Source organism: Oncorhynchus mykiss, chromosome 17, assembly GCF_013265735.2.
Source record: "Oncorhynchus mykiss isolate Arlee chromosome 17, USDA_OmykA_1.1, whole genome shotgun sequence".
Lineage (NCBI taxonomy): Eukaryota > Metazoa > Chordata > Actinopteri > Salmoniformes > Salmonidae > Oncorhynchus > Oncorhynchus mykiss.
Window position 1 is genome coordinate 20,696,304 of NC_048581.1, and position 17,689 is coordinate 20,713,992.

The 17,689-nt window shown below is 44.0% G+C and overlaps 1 protein-coding gene across 20 annotated transcripts in view; it reads right to left on the bottom strand.

Moving 5' to 3' along the window:
- The window catches only part of LOC110485646 (nuclear factor 1 X-type-like), a 154,315-nt gene that overhangs the window by 118,651 nt on the left and 17,975 nt on the right, over positions 1-17,689 (bottom strand). The gene's annotated exons all lie outside the window — the stretch shown is intronic.

Below are 17,689 nucleotides of genomic sequence, written 5' to 3' on the forward strand. Positions count from 1 at the left end.
CCCTCACCACCGCACCCAATACCGCCAACCGCCCTCACCACCGCACCCAATACCACCAACCGCCCTCACCACCGCACCCAATACCACCAACCACCCTCATCACCGCACCCAATACCACCAACCGCCCTCACCACCACACCCAATACCGCCAACCGCCCTCACCACCGCACCACGTGTGTGTGGTGAGAGAGGGGGCTCCAAATGTCTTTCATTTGCGGGTCCGACTCCCAGTTGAAGAGTTGCATGTGTGTGACTGTGTGTTGAAACTCCACAGGTGAGATTGGTCAAATGAAACTAGGAATAACGTAAGGAGTGTAACAATGGAAAGGGTTAGAACTGAGTTCGGGGTAAAACCTTCCAATCCACATCTGCATGTGTTTTACTATGGTTTCACATTAACTTACAATTGCCTCTCAGCACATGTTTGTGTGTGTGTGTGTGTGTGTGTGTGTGTGTGTGTGTCTCTTCCCCAATCCATATGGTATTATCAGCCGTCATTACGGACAGTTTAATAACGATCATCATCAGAGTTGACTGATTCTTACCATGTTATTATCAGCCGTCATTACGGACAGTTTAATAACGATCATCATCAGAGTTGACTGATTCTTACCATGTTATTATCAGCCGTCATTACGGACAGTTTAACAACGATCATCATCAGAGTTGACTGATTCTTACCATGTTATTATCAGCCGTCATTACGGACAGTTTAATAACGATCATCATCAGAGTTGACTGATTCTTACCATGTTATTATCAGCCGTCATTACGGACAGTTTAACAACGATCATCATCAGAGTTGACTGATTCTTACCATGTTATTATCAGCCGTCATTACGGACAGTTTAACAACGATCATCATCAGAGTTGACTGATTCTTACCATGTTATTATCAGCCGTCATTACGGACAGTTTAACAACGATCATCATCAGAGTTGACTGATTCTTACCATGTTATTATCAGCCGTCATTACGGACAGTTTAATAACGATCATCATCAGAGTTGACTGATTCTTACCATGTTATTATCAGCCGTCATTACGGACAGTTTAATAACGATCATCATCAGAGTTGACTGATTCTTACCATGTTATTATCAGCCGTCATTACGGAGAGTTTAATAACGATCATCATCAGAGTTGACTGATTCTTACCATGTTATTATCAGCCGTCATTACGGAGAGTTTAATAACGATCATCATCAGAGTTGACTGATTCTTACCATGTTATTTAATTGTCAATATTTCTGTCAGGTGGATCCTCTTAGAGCAGGGGTAGGTAACTCCATTCAGCCTTGGAGGGTCGGGGGTCGCGAAGATAATTATATTCATCTGTACACTGCAAATTGACCACAACTACACGTAAGCCCAAAAAGAGATTGTATTTGGACATTTCACTCATTTCATTCTTTGATTACGTTGAGACAAGATCACGTTTCTTTTTATTCCTGGGAAAATATGTGCTTTTTATATATTTGTTGCTGAATTTCACACAAATATATGTTTTTTTGTGTGTTTTTTTTTTACTAAACTTTGGCAGGCCAAAAAGAATCCTTCCCGGGCCGGTTTTGACCCGCGGGACGCCTGTTGCCGACCCCTGTATTATAGGAAGTAGTCTGCAATCAGATTGAAAACAGAAGCAGCAGGCACCTGAATCCAATTAATTGAACGTGACCCTTCCTGAACAACACTAGACCCTCACCAAGCATCGATGTGTAGAGGAACACGTTTGGGCCAATGGAATATATTCACACGGACAGAGAATCACGACAACAGCCATTAAGGAGGAATGTATGTATCGTGAGGCCGGTACTCGCACAAACTCAAGATGGTGTCAGTCACATCCAAACCAAAAAGTCTGCACTACTATAGTGCACTACTTTTGACCAGGGCCTCTATAGTGCACTACTTTTGACCAGGGCCTCTATAGTGCACTACTTTTGACCAGGGCCTCTATAGTGCACTACTTTTGACCAGGGCCTCTATAGTGCACTACTTTTGACCAGGGCCTCTATAGTGCACTACTTTTGACCAGGGCCTCTATAGTGCACTACTTTTGACCAGGGCCTCTATAGTGCACTACTTTTGACCAGGGCCTCTATAGTGCACTACTTTTGACCAGGGCCCATAGGGTGCACTACTTTTGACCAGGGCCCATAGGGTGCACTACTTTTGACCAGGGCCCATAGGGTTCACTACTTTTGACCAGGGCCCATAGGGTTCACTACTTTTGACCAGGGCCCATAGGGTGCCATTTGGGATGCAGGCCTGGCCCATCTTGTCAAGCCATGATTAGTGCATATTATGGGATGAAAGCGTTGACGTGTCAACACTGTCAATGTGTGAAGTGAAAAGCAGGTCTGTTCAGCACTGCACGGCCTGCGGCCTCATACTCCCGTTTTCAAACACACCTGTATGTATGCATTCACACACACTCATCTGTATGCACGCATACACACACACTCATCTGTATGCACGCATTCACACACACTCATCTGTATGCACGCATACACACACACTCATCTGTATGCACGCATACACACACACTCATCTGTATGCACGCATACACACACACTCATCTGTATGCACGCATACACACACACTCACCTGTATGCACGCATTCACACACACTCATCTGTATGCACGCATACACACACACTCATCTGTATGCACGCATTCACACACACTCACCTGTATGCACGCATTCACACACACTCATCTGTATGCACGCATACACACACACTCATCTGTATGCACGCATACACACACACTCATCTGTATGCACGCATACACACACACTCATCTGTATGCACGCATACACACACACTCATCTGTATGTACGCATTCACACACACTCATCTGTATGTACGCATTCACACACACTCATCTGTATGCACGCATACACACACACACACACACTCATCTGTATGCACGCATACACACACACTCACCTGTATGCACGTATTCACACACACTCATCTGTATGCACGCATACACACACACTCATCTGTATGCACACATACACACACACTCATCTGTATGCACACATACACACACACTCATCTGTATGCACGTATTCACACGCACTCATCTGTATGCACGCATACACACACACTCATCTGTATGCATGTATTCACACACACTCATCTGTATGCACACATACACACACACTCATCTGTGTGCACGTATTCACACACACTCATCTGTATGCACGTATTCACACACACTCATCTGTATGCACGTATTCACACACACTCATCTGTATGCACGCATACACACACACTCACCTGTATGCACGTATTCACACACACTCATCTGTATGCACGCATACACACACACTCATCTGTATGCACACATACACACACACTCATCTGTATGCACGCATACACACACACTCATCTGTATGCACGCATACACACACACTCATCTGTATGCATGTATTCACACACACTCATCTGTATGCACACATACACACACACTCATCTGTATGCACACATACACACACACTCATCTGTATGCGGGAAGAAGCAGCTTTAGAAGTACAGTGCAGTACGTTGCCATGGCGTTTCGCATCACACAACAGTACTCTGATTTAAATGTATATATAATCAAAATAAATGAATCACAGACGATCTGACTTACTCTACGAGCATCAGGATCACTTAGCCAAGTCACTGTGAAGAATCCTGAAGAAGTCTCCTCTTTAGTCGATCTATGCAAATGCTGCTTTAAAAAAAAGTATGCTTGAAAATGAACAAATACATAGATGAAAAACAGAAAGGAAGGAATGTTACAATAGAGTTGTGATGTGACCTGTTGATGTGAGGGTCTGTAAGTGCTGCAGACTGGCCACAGAGAAATCTCTCTCTAATACAGCACACACACTCATTCTCCCTCTCTCTGTTTCTACACAGACACACACACACACACACACACTCATTCTCCCTCTCTCTGTTTCTACATGGACACACACACACACACTCATTCTCCCTCTCTCTGTTTCTACACAGACACACACACACACACACACACTCATTCTCCCTCTCTCTGTTTCTACACAGACACACACACACACACTAATTCTCCCTCTCTCTGTTTCTACACAGACACACACACACACACTCATTCTCCCTCTCTCTGTTTCTACACAGACACACAGACACACACACATTCTCCCTCTCTCTGTTTCTACACAGACACACACACACACACACACACACACACACACACACACACACACACACACACACACACACTCATTCTCCCTCTCTCTGTTTCTACACAGACACACACACACTCATTCTCCATCTCTCTGTTTCTACACAGGCACACACACACACACACACACACACACACACACACTCATTCTCCCTCTCTCTGTTTCTACACAGACACACACACACACACACAGACACACACACACACACACTCTTTCTCGCTCCCTACACACACAATCTCTTTTCCACACAGGCCTCCCTGCCTCCCTCTGTGTGCTCACAGCTGTGGATCTTGTACTGGGTTCACCTAAGGTAAAGATATGGTATATTACGTAATGGCTTATAGATTTTTCCACCCCTGGAGGGCAGCCAAAACCCTCCTCCTCTCTCCAGAGGAGTGAGAGCAGTGAGTTGAGAGTAGAGGAGAGCAGAGAGTTAGAGAACACTTTGTTCTACTGAGACTGACTGACTGTACTGTCCAGGCCTAGCCCAGCTAGCACACTTCTACTACAGTGGTGTACGGAATCAAAGGACGTTTTTCAGTACGAAAAGTACTGGACTGACTGACAGAGAGAGAGAGAGAGAAGGACAGAGAGGGGGGCAGAGAGAGAGAGAGAATGGGGAGGGACAGAGAGAGAGAGGGTAAGAGAGAGAGCGGGGACAGAGAGAGAGAATGGGGAGGGACAGAGAGAGAGAGAGAGAGAGAGAGAGAGGGGACAATAAGAGAAAGAGAGGGGACAGTAAGAGAAAGAGAGGGGACAGTAAGAGAAAGAGAGGGGACAGTAAGAGAAAGAGATGGGACAGTAAGAGAAAGAGAGGGGACAGTAAGAGAAAGAGAGGGGACAGACAGAGAAAGAGAGGGGTCAGAGAGAAAGAGAGGGATCAGAGAGAGAGTGGGCGAGAGAGGAACCGAGAGAGAGAGAAAGAGATAGAGAGAGAGTGCAAAAGAGAGGGGACAGGGACAGAAAGGGGGGGCAGAGAGAGAGGGGGCAGAGACAGAGTGAGTGAGAGAGAGAGAGAGAGAGAGAGAGAGAGAGAGAGAGAGAGGGGGGGGGACAGAGAGTGAGAGAGAGAGGGGACAGAGAGAGAGAGGGGAGGGACAGAGAGAGAGAGGGGAGGGACAAAGGGAGAGAGGGACAGAGACAGAGAGGGACAGAGAGTGAGAGAGAGGGGAGGGACAAAGGGAGAGAGGGACAGAGACAGAGAGAGAGAAAAAGAGTGAGAGAGCTGCTCTAAATTGATGTGACAGTCTAACATGCCTACAGCATTAGACGCTCCTGTCAACACCTCCCCATGCAAACGCTCCCTGTGGTACAAACACACTAAAATAAATGACCTTCAGTGTGTGTTGTGTCATGCCAATGCAGTGAAGCACTGGTACTCTAGACCTATGGTATCCTATGATCAGATCAACTGGCAAGGGGTACTGTATTACACATACACTAACCTATATCTAGCTGTATGGTTGACGAATGCTTGTTCCAACCACAGGACTAAATAGAACACTAATCATACACATGTATCTCTATGGTCCCATCTAACGGGGATCAAACCAATCAGGCTGTTCTACCTGCGTCATATGCTGTGTTATTACTTCTTTAACCTAGCAGCTAACCAATCAGGCTGTTCTACCTGCTTCATATGCTGTGTTATTACTTCTTTAACCTAGCAGCTAACCAATCAGGCTGTTCTACCTGCTTCATATGCTGTGTTATTACTTCTTTAACCTAGCAGCTAACCAATCAGGCTGTTCTACCTGCTTCATATGCTGTGTTATTACTTCTTTAACCTAGCAGCTAACCAATCAGGCTGTTCTACCTGCTTCATATGCTGTGTTATTACTTCTTTAACCTAGCAGCTAACCAATCAGGCTGTTCTACCTGCTTCATATGCTGTGTTATTACTTCTTTAACCTAGCAGCTAACCAATCAGGCTGTTCTACCTGCTTCATATGCTGTGTTATTACTTCTTTAACCTAGCAGCTAACCAATCAGGCTGTTCTACCTGCTTCATATGCTGTGTTATTACTTCTTTAACCTAGCAGCTAACCAGTCAGGCTGTTCTACCTGCTTCATATGCTGTGTTATTACTTCTTTAACCTAGCAGCTAACCAATCAGGCTGTTCTACCTGCTTCATATGCTGTGTTATTACTTCTTTAACCTAGCAGCTAACCAATCAGGCTGTTCTACCTGCTTCATATGCTGTGTTATTACTTCTTTAACCTAGCAGCTAACCAGTCAGGCTGTTCTACCTGCTTCATATGCTGTGTTATTACTTCTTTAACCTAGCAGCTAACCAATCAGGCTGTTCTACCTGCTTCATATGCTGTGTTATTACTTCTTTAACCTAGCAGCTAACCAATCAGGCTGTTCTACCTGCTTCATATGCTGTGTTATTACTTCTTTAACCTAGCAGCTAACCAATCAGGCTGTTCTACCTGCTTCATATGCTGTGTTATTACTTCTTTAACCTAGCAGCTAACCAATCAGGCTGTTCTACCTGCTTCATATGCTGTGTTGTTACTTCTTTAACCTAGCAGCTAACCAATCAGGCTGTTCTACCTGCTTCATATGCTGTGTTATTACTTCTTTAACCTAGCAGCTAACCAATCAGGCTGTTCTACCTGCTTCATATGCTGTGTTATTACTTCTTTAACCTAGCAGCTAACCAATCAGGCTGTTCTACCTGCTTCATATGCTGTGTTATTACTTCTTTAACCTAGCAGCTAACCAATCAGGCTGTTCTACCTGCTTCATATGCTGTGTTATTACTTCTTTAACCTAGCAGCTAACCAATCAGGCTGTTCTACCTGCTTCATATGCTGTGTTATTACTTCTTTAACCTAGCAGCTAACCAATCAGATTATTATCTGGCACTACGTCTTTCCTGCAAATCTTCAGATCAACTGTCTACACTGGATATATATTTTTTCTAACCTATCTGACAGTGAAGCTTCTGTCTGCAAATTCTCTTCAGTTTACTAATACAGGATGCAGTGAGCCTAATGGTTAGAGAGCTGGGCCAGTAAACGAAAGGTCACTGGTTCGAATCCCCGAGCCGACTAGGTGAAACATCTGGCCAGGTACCCTTGAGCAAGGCACTTAACCCTAATTTCTCCTGTTAGTCTCTCTGGTTAAGAGTGTTTGCTAAAAGACAAAAATGTCAACTGTATCGAAACACGTGACGCAAACATTGTATCAAGCACCTGATGAAGACGTAAGTAGAAAATCATCTGAGACGGAGGATTTAGTCAAGGCCTTTAATGGGATGGAGCATCTCCGAACTGAGACATGGTTTTCACGGCTGACTGCCTGGTTTCAATCATGTCAGAACGATCCACGTTACACTTTCTTCATTTCTACTGAGAAGAGCGTGACATCTATTTGTTTAATAAAACCCTTGTATTTTTTCGTCTATAATAAACTTCTCCCACCAAATTTAGCAAGGGCATTTTCCCCATAAAATACATAGCTGTATAATTTAGAAATGCATTCATAGAATTGCTTACCAGCCAGGGGCATTTCTTAGACATAGAACACACTATACATGGACTCAATAGAACTGCTGTTGCAGAAATGAAGGGAGAGGATCTATACATCTAATTGCCGCTGGATGCTTGGACATAGTGTTTAGTCACTCTAATTCAACATACAGTGCCTTGCGAAAGTATTCGGCCCCCTTGAACTTTGCGACCTTTTTCCACATTTCAGGCTTCAAACATAAAGATATAAAACTGTATTTTTTTGTGAAGAATCAACAACAAGTGGGACACAATCATGAAGTGGAATGACATTTATTGGATATTTCAAACTTTTTTAACAATTCAAAAACTGAAAAATTGGGCGTGCAAAATTATTCAGCCCCTTTACTTTCAGTGCAGCAAACTCTCTCCAGAAGTTCAGTGAGGATCTCTGAATGATCCAATGTTGACCTAAATGACTAATGATGATAAATACAATCCACCTGTGTGTAATCAAGTCTCTATATAAATGCACCTGCACTGTGATAGTCTCAGAGGTCCGTTAAAAGCGCAGAGAGCATCATGAAGAACAAGGAACACACCAGGCAGGTCCGAGATACTGTTGTGAAGAAGTTTAAAGCCGGATTTGGATACAAAAAGATTTCCCAAGCTTTAAACATCCCAAGGAGCCCTGTGCAAGCGATAATATTGAAATGGAAGGAGTATCAGACCACTGCAAATCTACCAAGACCTGGCCGTCCCTCTAAACTTTCAGCTCATACAAGGAGAAGACTGATCAGAGATGCAGCCAAGAGGCCCATGATCACTCTGGATGAACTGCAGAGATCTACAGCTGAGGTGGGAGACTCTGTCCATAGGACAACAATCAGTCGTATATTGCACAAATCTGGCCTTTATGGAAGAGTGGCAAGAAGAAAGCCATTTCTTAAAGATATCCATAAAAAGTGTTGTTTAAAGTTTGCCACAAGCCACCTGGGAGACACACCAAACATGTGGAAGAAGGTGCTCTGTTCAGATGAAACCAAAATCGAACTTTTTGGCAACAATGCAAAACGTTATGTTTGGCGTAAAAGCAACACAGCTGAACACACCATCCCCACTGTCAAACATGGTGGTGGCAGCATCATGGTTTGGGCCTGCTTTTCTTCAGCAGGGACAGAGAAGATGGTTAAAATTGATGGGAAGATGGATGGAGCCAAATACAGGACCATTCTGGAAGAAAACCTGATGGAGTCTGCAAAAGACCTGAGACTGGGACGGAGATTTGTCTTCCAACAAGACAATGATCCAAAACATAAAGCAAAATCTACAATGGAATGGTTCAAAAATAAACATATCCAGGTGTTAGAATGACCAAGTCAAAGTCCAGACCTGAATCCAATCGAGAATCTGTGGAAAGAACTGAAAACTGCTGTTCACAAATGCTCTCCATCCAACCTCACTGAGCTCGAGCTGTTTTGCAAGGAGGAATGGGAAAAAATTTCAGTCTCTCGATGTGCAAAACTGATAGAGACATACCCCAAGCGACTTACAGCTGTAATCGCAGCAAAAGGTGGCGCTACAAAGTATTAACTTAAGGGGGCTGAATAATTTTGCACGCCCAATTTTTCAGTTTTTGATTTGTTAAAAAAGTTTGAAATATCCAATAAATGTCGTTCCAATTCATGATTGTGTCCCACTTGTTGTTGATTCTTCACAAAAAAATACAGTTTTATATCTTTATGTTTGAAGCCTGAAATGTGGCAAAAGGTCGCAAAGTTCAAGGGGGCCGAATACTTTCGCAAGGCACTGTAGAAAATACATATAGAATATAAAAACGTATTCAATAGATCTGCTTTGTCAGAAATCAATGCCTATACATTGATCTAGCGGCTCTAATTAGATATTTCTGTACTGTGTATGTGTGAGTGGTCTGTGTATGCGTGAGTGGTCTGTGTATGTGTGAGTGGTCTGTGTATGTGTGAGTGGTCTGTGTGTGTGTGAGTGGTCTGTGTATGTGTGAGTGGTCTGTGTATGTGTGAGTGGTCTGTGTATGCGTGAGTGGTCGGTGTATGCGTGAGTGGTCTGTGTATGCGTGAGTGGTCTGTGTATGTGTGAGTGGTCTGTGTATGTATGAGTGGTCTGTGTATGCGTGAGTGGTCTGTGTATGTGTGAGTGGTCTGTGTATGTGTGAGTGGTCTGTGTATGCGTGAGTGGTCGGTGTATGCGTGAGTGGTCTGTGTATGCGTGAGTGGTCTGTGTATGCGTGATTGGTCTGTGTATGTGTGAGTGGTCTGTGTATGCGTGAGTGGTCTGTGTGTGTGTGAGTGGTCTGTGTGTGTGTGAGTGGTATGTGTGTGTGTGAGTGGTCTATGTGTGTGTGAGTGGTCTGTGTGTGTGTGAGTGGTCTGTGAATGTGTGAGTGGTCTGTGTGTGTGTGAGTGGTCTGTGTGTGTGTGAGTGGTCTGTGTGTGTGTGTGTGTGTGAGTGGTCTGTGTGTGTGTGAGTGGTCTGTGTGTGTGTGAGTGGTCTATGTGTGTGTGAGTGTTCTGTGAATGTGTGAGTGGTCTGTGTGTGTGTAAGTGGTCTGTGTGTGTGTGAGTGGTCTATGTGTGTGTGAGTGGTCTATGTGTGTGTGAGTGGTCTGTGTGTGTGTGAGTGGTCTGTGTGTGTGTGAGTGGTCTGTGTGTGTGTGAGTGGTCTGTGTGTGTGTGAGTGGTCTGTGTGTGTGTGAGTGGTCTGTGTGTGTGTGAGTGGTCTGTGTGTGTGTGAGTGGTCTGTGTGTGTGTGAGTGGTCTGTGTGTGTGTGAGTGGTCTGTGTGTGTGTGAGTGGTCTGTGTGTGTGTGAGTGGTCTGTGTGTGTGTGTGAGTGGTCTGTGTGTGTGTGAGTGGTCTGTGTGTGTGTGAGTGGTCTGTGTGTTTGTGAGTGGTCTGTGTGTGTGTGAGTGGTCTGTGTGTGTGTGAGTGGTGTGTGTGTGTGAGTGGTCAAGGTGTGTGTGAGTGGTATGTGTGTGTGTGAGTGGTCTGTGTGTGTGTGTGAGTGGTCTGTGTGTGTGTGTGAGTGGTCTGTGTGTGTGTGAGTGGTCTGTGTGTGTGTGAGTGGTCTGTGTGTGTGTGAGTGGTCTGTGTGTGTGTGTGAGTGGTCTGTGTGTGTGTGAGTGGTCTGTGTGTGTGTGAGTGGTCTGTGTGTGTGTGAGTGGTCTGTGTGTGTGTGAGTGGTCTGTGTGTGTGTGAGTGGTCTGTGTGTGTGTGAGTGGTCTGTGTGTGTGTGAGTGGTCTGTGTGTGTGTGGATGCATGATGTGTCAAATCCTCTTTGGAGAAAAACCCTACAAAGTAACTAGGAGCTTTCATTTCACGGTTAACCGCCTTGTCCCATTCAGTGGGTTAGCTACCCGACGAAAAAGAGAAGAAACACAAACGGGTGAGGCAGGGGGAAGAGGGGGGAGGAGGGGGAAACAACAACATCTCCTCCAGAGTTGAGGATCCTTCCCAACCGTTGCTCTCTCTTCAACAGAGGCGAGTTGACGAGGAGAAGAAAGTGGAGGGAGGAGGAAGAAAAAGAAAATGGGAGTCTCTTCTCTTCCAGGGCAGCTGCCAGAGAGCCTCTTCTCATCCCTCACTCCTCATCCCTCACTCCTCTCATCCTTCACGTCTGTCATTACGTCTTTCCGTTATCACGTCTTCTGAAAGTTGTCTTCAACTTGGCAGAATCACAGACTTTGGCAGAGTCCCAAATGGCAACCGTTCCCCTGTAGGCCATGGTCAAAAGTAGTGCACTGTTTAGGGAATAGGGTGGCATTTGGGACACAGCCTCTCCATCCTTACCTTATGTATGTTCCTGGTTGGTAGTTGGCAAACGCAGGCTGGTCTGTCTGTAGACTGTGTGAGCTCAGGCTCAGAGGCTGCCTCACAAATGGCACCCTATTCCCTAAATAGTGCACTACTTTTGACCAGGGTCCATAGTGCATAATGTAGAGAATAGGGTACTATGTTGGACACAGACAGAGTCTGTGGCCTTCATCTATCTACACTGTTTCATTATTGGTATGTGTGTACATTTGGTTCTGATGTCTGATAGAATTTAATACCCTACAGAGGGAACTCATGAGTGAATTGAATGATTAGGTTTTTCAGAGCTCGACAATACACTTTATCTCTAATCTTTAAACTAAGCAAATAGGTGCCTTATAATGGCCACATTTCACATTGAATATAAAATGTGTTTTCTCATGGTGAGATTGGCTTGGCTGAGGAGAGGAGGATACGGCTGTTTGTCATCTATTCTTCTCTCTATCGTATCGACACCCACACACACACATATTGTACCATACTGAACTGATTATAGTTAACTTCTTCCCTCTACCACAATCCTCACTATGTATATCTGGAACGTGTGTGTGTGTGCGTGTGTGTTCCACAGCAGTATATCGCAGACCGCCACCAGACCGCTGTAGGGGCTGCCTGCTACCACTGGCCACAGCTCAGCCAAAATCTAATCCATGCTGGGGGGTTGGAGTGTGATACACACACACAAACACTCTCTCTCTCTCTCTCTCTCTCTCTCACACACACACACAAACACACACACACACACACAGGGGACAGTCAGCAACCTATTATCCTGTGCTGCATGGTGATTGTGGAGGGGCGGCGGTAAAGTGTGGTAAATCCATTTTCCATGGTCAGGAAGACTGCACAGATAAAAAGATGAACAGACTTAACTCATCTTCCTCAAAGGCAGGAGGAGAGGAGAGGCACCCGGCCCCCGGCCCCCCGGCCCGGGATGAGAGATATAGTACAAGGTATCCTACAGGACTTCGGCTAGCTGGGACTTTAGTGCTTGCATCATTAGGTTACCAGTGGTAGAGATGGAGCATTCTGTTTAAATGTGGCGATGTATATATGCATGTACATTCTTTCTCATTATGCATACAGTATAGTAAATGTATATACATGTATTATTACATGGATGCGTACAAGCGTGCATAAACACATACAGTAAATGTACACATTTACAAGCACTGCAGTATATATAACAGACATAGTCCTATACACATAGAACATATGTACTAGCACAGGGCCCACCAGGCAGAGCTGACCCCAGGCAGAAGCTGACCCCAGGCAGAGCTGACCCCAGGCAGAAGCTGACCCCAGGTAGAGTTGACCCCAGGCAAAACTGACCCTAAGCAGAGCTGACCCCAGGCAGAAGCTGACCCCAGGTAGAGTTGACCCCAGGCAAAACTGACCCTAAGCAGAGCTGACCCCAGGCAGAAGCTGACCGCAGGCAGAAGCTGACCCCAGGCAGAAGCTGACCCCAGGCAGAAGCTGACCGCAGGCAGAAGCTGACCCCAGGCAGAGCGGTGTGATCCATTAGCCTGGGGGAGATGAATAAGTAACCAGAACACAATGTAGTGCAGGGTGTCACCCTGCCAGGCAGCGCCGGGGCATTCTACCCATCCATCACCCCAAACCTTATGCCTATTCTCAGCTCCACCATCATAGAAATACAACGACTAGAATGGGCATCTCCATTCAAGTCAATGTTCCCTGATAGGTGGAGGGGCTGCGGGTCCCATTCTAATAGTTATATTTCTATGTCCAACACCAGCTCCTGTCCCGGTGTCGGTGTAGTGAAAAGTGACACCACGGCAGGAACGATGTTACCAGCTTGGTAGGCTATGTTACCGGATCAAGGGAGGCCACCTCGGCTTACACCAACACCACCGTACACCCCAGTCACCATCCGGTGCTGGTGTAACCAAAACCCACCGCTGACGCATGAGGTCCCTGGAGGACAAACTGGGTGAGAATAACTCACACTACTGACAGACTTACCGCCTGACATCAGGACTAAGGCCTATCTATCTTTACCTGACGACTCAAACTGAATTCTTCCACTGCTCTATGTTAGCTACATAGTCAGTCTGAGACTGCCATCATTGAAGTTGTTTGTGGTGATGTCAAAATGAGGAATGTTGGGAAAAAAACAAAGTCATCAGCAATTAGATCATTTCTATCCAATCAGAGTATCAAAGCCAGTGATGAATTTTCTAAAAGCTGCTTTACCCACATGTATGTCTGGTGCTGGCCCAACCTATCGGTTTCTGGGACCAATCAGAATGGTTAGAATGTGTTCGCGTTCTAGAAATCTTTGGGGAGGTACTCAGATCCAGACTCATTGCGGAGAAGAAACTAACGTCCATGGGAGTAGCGTTTGGCTGGAGCATGTAGTTTGGGTAGCCATCTATTTAACATGGCAAGCTGTAACTTCAAAGTGAAGGCTAATCTATTTGAAATAGTTGAAAAATTAGACATGTAACAAACATTTTATTTTGTGATTTCTCAACTGTTCCAAATTGATAAATTGCATAATAAATAAGGACATCATCATCAACTACTGTATCATTCATTGGTGCTTCCAGTACTGAAGTGATGAAGGAAGGAGTTAACCTACAAGCATTGACAGGGCTGGTTCCAGGCAGACATGACATCACTTATGGCCTCAGGCCGCTTTAAAACTTTTAAAAAATGTCTCTCCACCCCATGGCAAAATGTGTACAATTACAGGGTATGTCGCTTAGGGCCCCCAAAAGGCTAGAGCTGGCCCTGCACATGTATCCCTGTGCGCTGACCTGCCCAAATCTCGTGGCAACGCTTCTCAAACACACTAATATGGACACACATACTGCGGTGTCCTTGCTTTCCCTTCACACGCAATCAAACTACAACTACATTATTCTTTGAGAGATAATTCTGACATCATCTCTATCACCAAACGTACATGACCTAATGCTCACAGCTATGTTTGGCCTAAACTCATTTCTTTCTTTCTTTCAAGTCGACCATAACGCGGGCATTCATTGCCACACACGGCTCAGTGCGTTTTATGTAAGCCTACGCATTTGATCTTGAAATCAATTCTAAAACAAGTGGGGAATATACTAAACATAAAATATATACATTTTTTTAAACCATTAAATCGACCAACAACTAAACGCATGTCCAGCAAGGGTTACGTATTTCGTTATCAAGAGCAGCAGAAAAATTCATGGGTTGGCACTGTGCGTAAAAGGCAGACTGCGGAAGCCTCGTGAAAACGCAAGCAAATCCAGACTCGACGCAGTCTAGCCTGCACTAAACATCACATTTTCTGGGAAACTTGAGTGGAGACTGAAGCAATAATTGATATCCAAACACATTACATAAAACCTTTATGCAAATGGTTCCCTCCTCTCCTTCCTCTCCCTACAAAAAAAAAAACATAAAACAGTGCCATATTCCTCCTCAAAAACCCTCCCAGCGCCACTTTGCAAATGTACTGATTTGGCTATCCATACTTCGCGTCCATTACGCGTCATGCCCAAGGTCCCTCACCTAAGCATGTCCATTCCAACAAAGCTTTTATCCTCATTAATAATGTATCACTGATTGTTTACGTTTGTTACCACATGTCCCCATTGCTGATTGTTTCATTATTAACAACATGGTTAAATCGAAGAAAATGTAAAGACAATCTCCAGACAAAATGGTTGATTCCGGAGGAACGCGAGGATAATTCCCGCGGGTGGTATGATAAGCACGCACACACACACAACACACACACACACACACTCTCTCTCTCACTCATCGGAAAACCAAGGTTAATTGGCCCTCTGAAAACTCCGTTCAACGCTTGGAGGGAACTTTTTAGTCAAAAGATCATATCGCAAGAATTTGCACAACTTGCAAACATATAATATTGGAACAGGCAAGAAAAAAAGATAATGTATTTCCTTTCATATTCTCACTGCCAAATAATCTGCATAATGTATTGAGGCCAAGCAACTTTGACTGCCTTTTTTATAATGCAAATACTGAATATGCTACTAGATTTAAATTAAATCAGATCATTATAACGCTGACAAATCAATTACTGGTGAAAAATCTATCAGTCGCGAGGAAAACAAATCAGCTCACAGAAGCTTAACAAGATCAATATGTATTGCGCATATGGGCAGCATGCACGCGCATATGGGCATCATGCACGCGCTCGCCGCGCTGCTCAGCTCATGTAGGCGGATCTGTAGCCAATTAATTTTAATTAATGGAAAGAAAGAGAAACATGATGCGCGCGGAGCTCAACCCCATATGCACTTGGCTTGGAAATATATCTAAACTAAATATGCAGTTTTTGAAAGAAGTGCCCTGAATAAATGTATAGGCAAATAAAACATAAACAAATTAAATAATGCCAAGTCTGAACTCTTACAAGCTAAATTACATTGACCCCGGCTGACCAATATGACCATATCTATCTTTAAAGAAATAATTAATGCTGTTTATGATTTTCTATAAGAAAAACGTTTCTTTAAGACTGACATTTCTTCCACAGTGATTTTAGCTGAAGCGTTGACTGTGTCCTGTGTCTACTACAAAGAGCTGACGGAGAGGGCCTACATTTCTCCCCAGCCAAACATGCGGTTTCTGTTCCTTAGGCCTAATTCTAAAACTGAACACTTGTTACAGAAAGTGAATAGAAATCACAGTGACAACAACACATCCAATTGTATGGTTGAAGTAGGCTATTAAGTCCAATTAAAATAACGAAGGGCATTCATTAATTCATGGAACTTCGAAAAACACTTGCAAAGCTGAGAAGGCCGCGTCTGGGATCTGGACTATTTATTATGCGTGTAAGCACTTGCGTGTTGGTAAAATAATATTCATTGTGTGAATTATCCTATTAAAATGAAGTCAGAGATGCCATTAAAAAATGTACAATTCAACCTCAGCCACAAGTAAGGCATATAGGCTATACTGAGAAAAGGAGTTAAGGCCCCGTGACCTATAGATCTACTGCTATATTTTAGCATACAATAATAGTGGTTAAAGACTAAACAAAATAGAACATCAAGACGCACACTGAAAAAACCAAAACGTTATAATAGTCATGTATTTTTTAGAAGAGGCAGCCCTACAGTTTACTGCCTATGGGACCACCAGACAAAGGAAAATAGTGAAACGAGTGCTGAGATTGTGACATTTAAGGCGATATTCAAATCTAAGTGTATAATAGGCCTACTGTCTGTCTGTAAGCTACTTCCGTCGAGCTTCAAGGGGCAAACAAGTTCGGTCCTGCCGGTCCTGCCCTGCACTTCTCAGTTATAGGTGAAATTCGCACCGCTCCGTGCGCGCTCAAACGCTTTTTCTCAGACGGATACAGTGAAGTCCAAATATACACATCCGAAGTTTTAATCACATGTTACATGTTTTTTAAAGTAAATTAATAAAATAATATTTGTCCTGTTGTTATTTCATATGCATATAAGCAGCATAGGCCTGAAACTGATTCCAGTGAAACGGGCCAGTAAATTGCACTGTGACCTAATTTTAAGATTTTCATCTGAAATAAATTAACCAGTCACTTAGATTAGTAATTTTCCATTTAGGTAAATAGGCCTTTATATGACTTGTCAGCAGAACAAAACTGTTTCAAGTGCATAAACACATTAGCCAAGCACATGATCCAAAATCGCTTCCTTGTGTGCCATATTTTTTATTTCTAAAATACTACATGTTGTATCAGTATATAATTGTTAAATGTAGCCTACAATACTTGATTCTCCAACCACTGTCAACACATATCCGAATTGCAAACCAGCCGAAAAAGCCTCAATGTTAGGCCTATAAATACCACATTAAAGTTACGCACAACGGCATTGCCATTTCATCTCTAGCCTTTGCCGTCCACAATAACCCCAAAAGGAATATCAAAACCAACACTCCCTCGTGTAGGCCTATGTATTCACCCGTATTCTGCCGTCAAGGTATCTCGTTCAATAAGCAAATATCAACTCAAACAAAACAAGCAACCTTTACAAATGTACTCATCTGGCCTTTACAGTCAGATGTCAAAGGCCTATAAAGTCCTCATACTTTAATGGCATATTTCTCCCTTCATTGTCTAGGCCTGTGAGGTTGCTTCAGTTGTGTGTCAAATTAAAGACAACTACAGGCCGATAACATTCC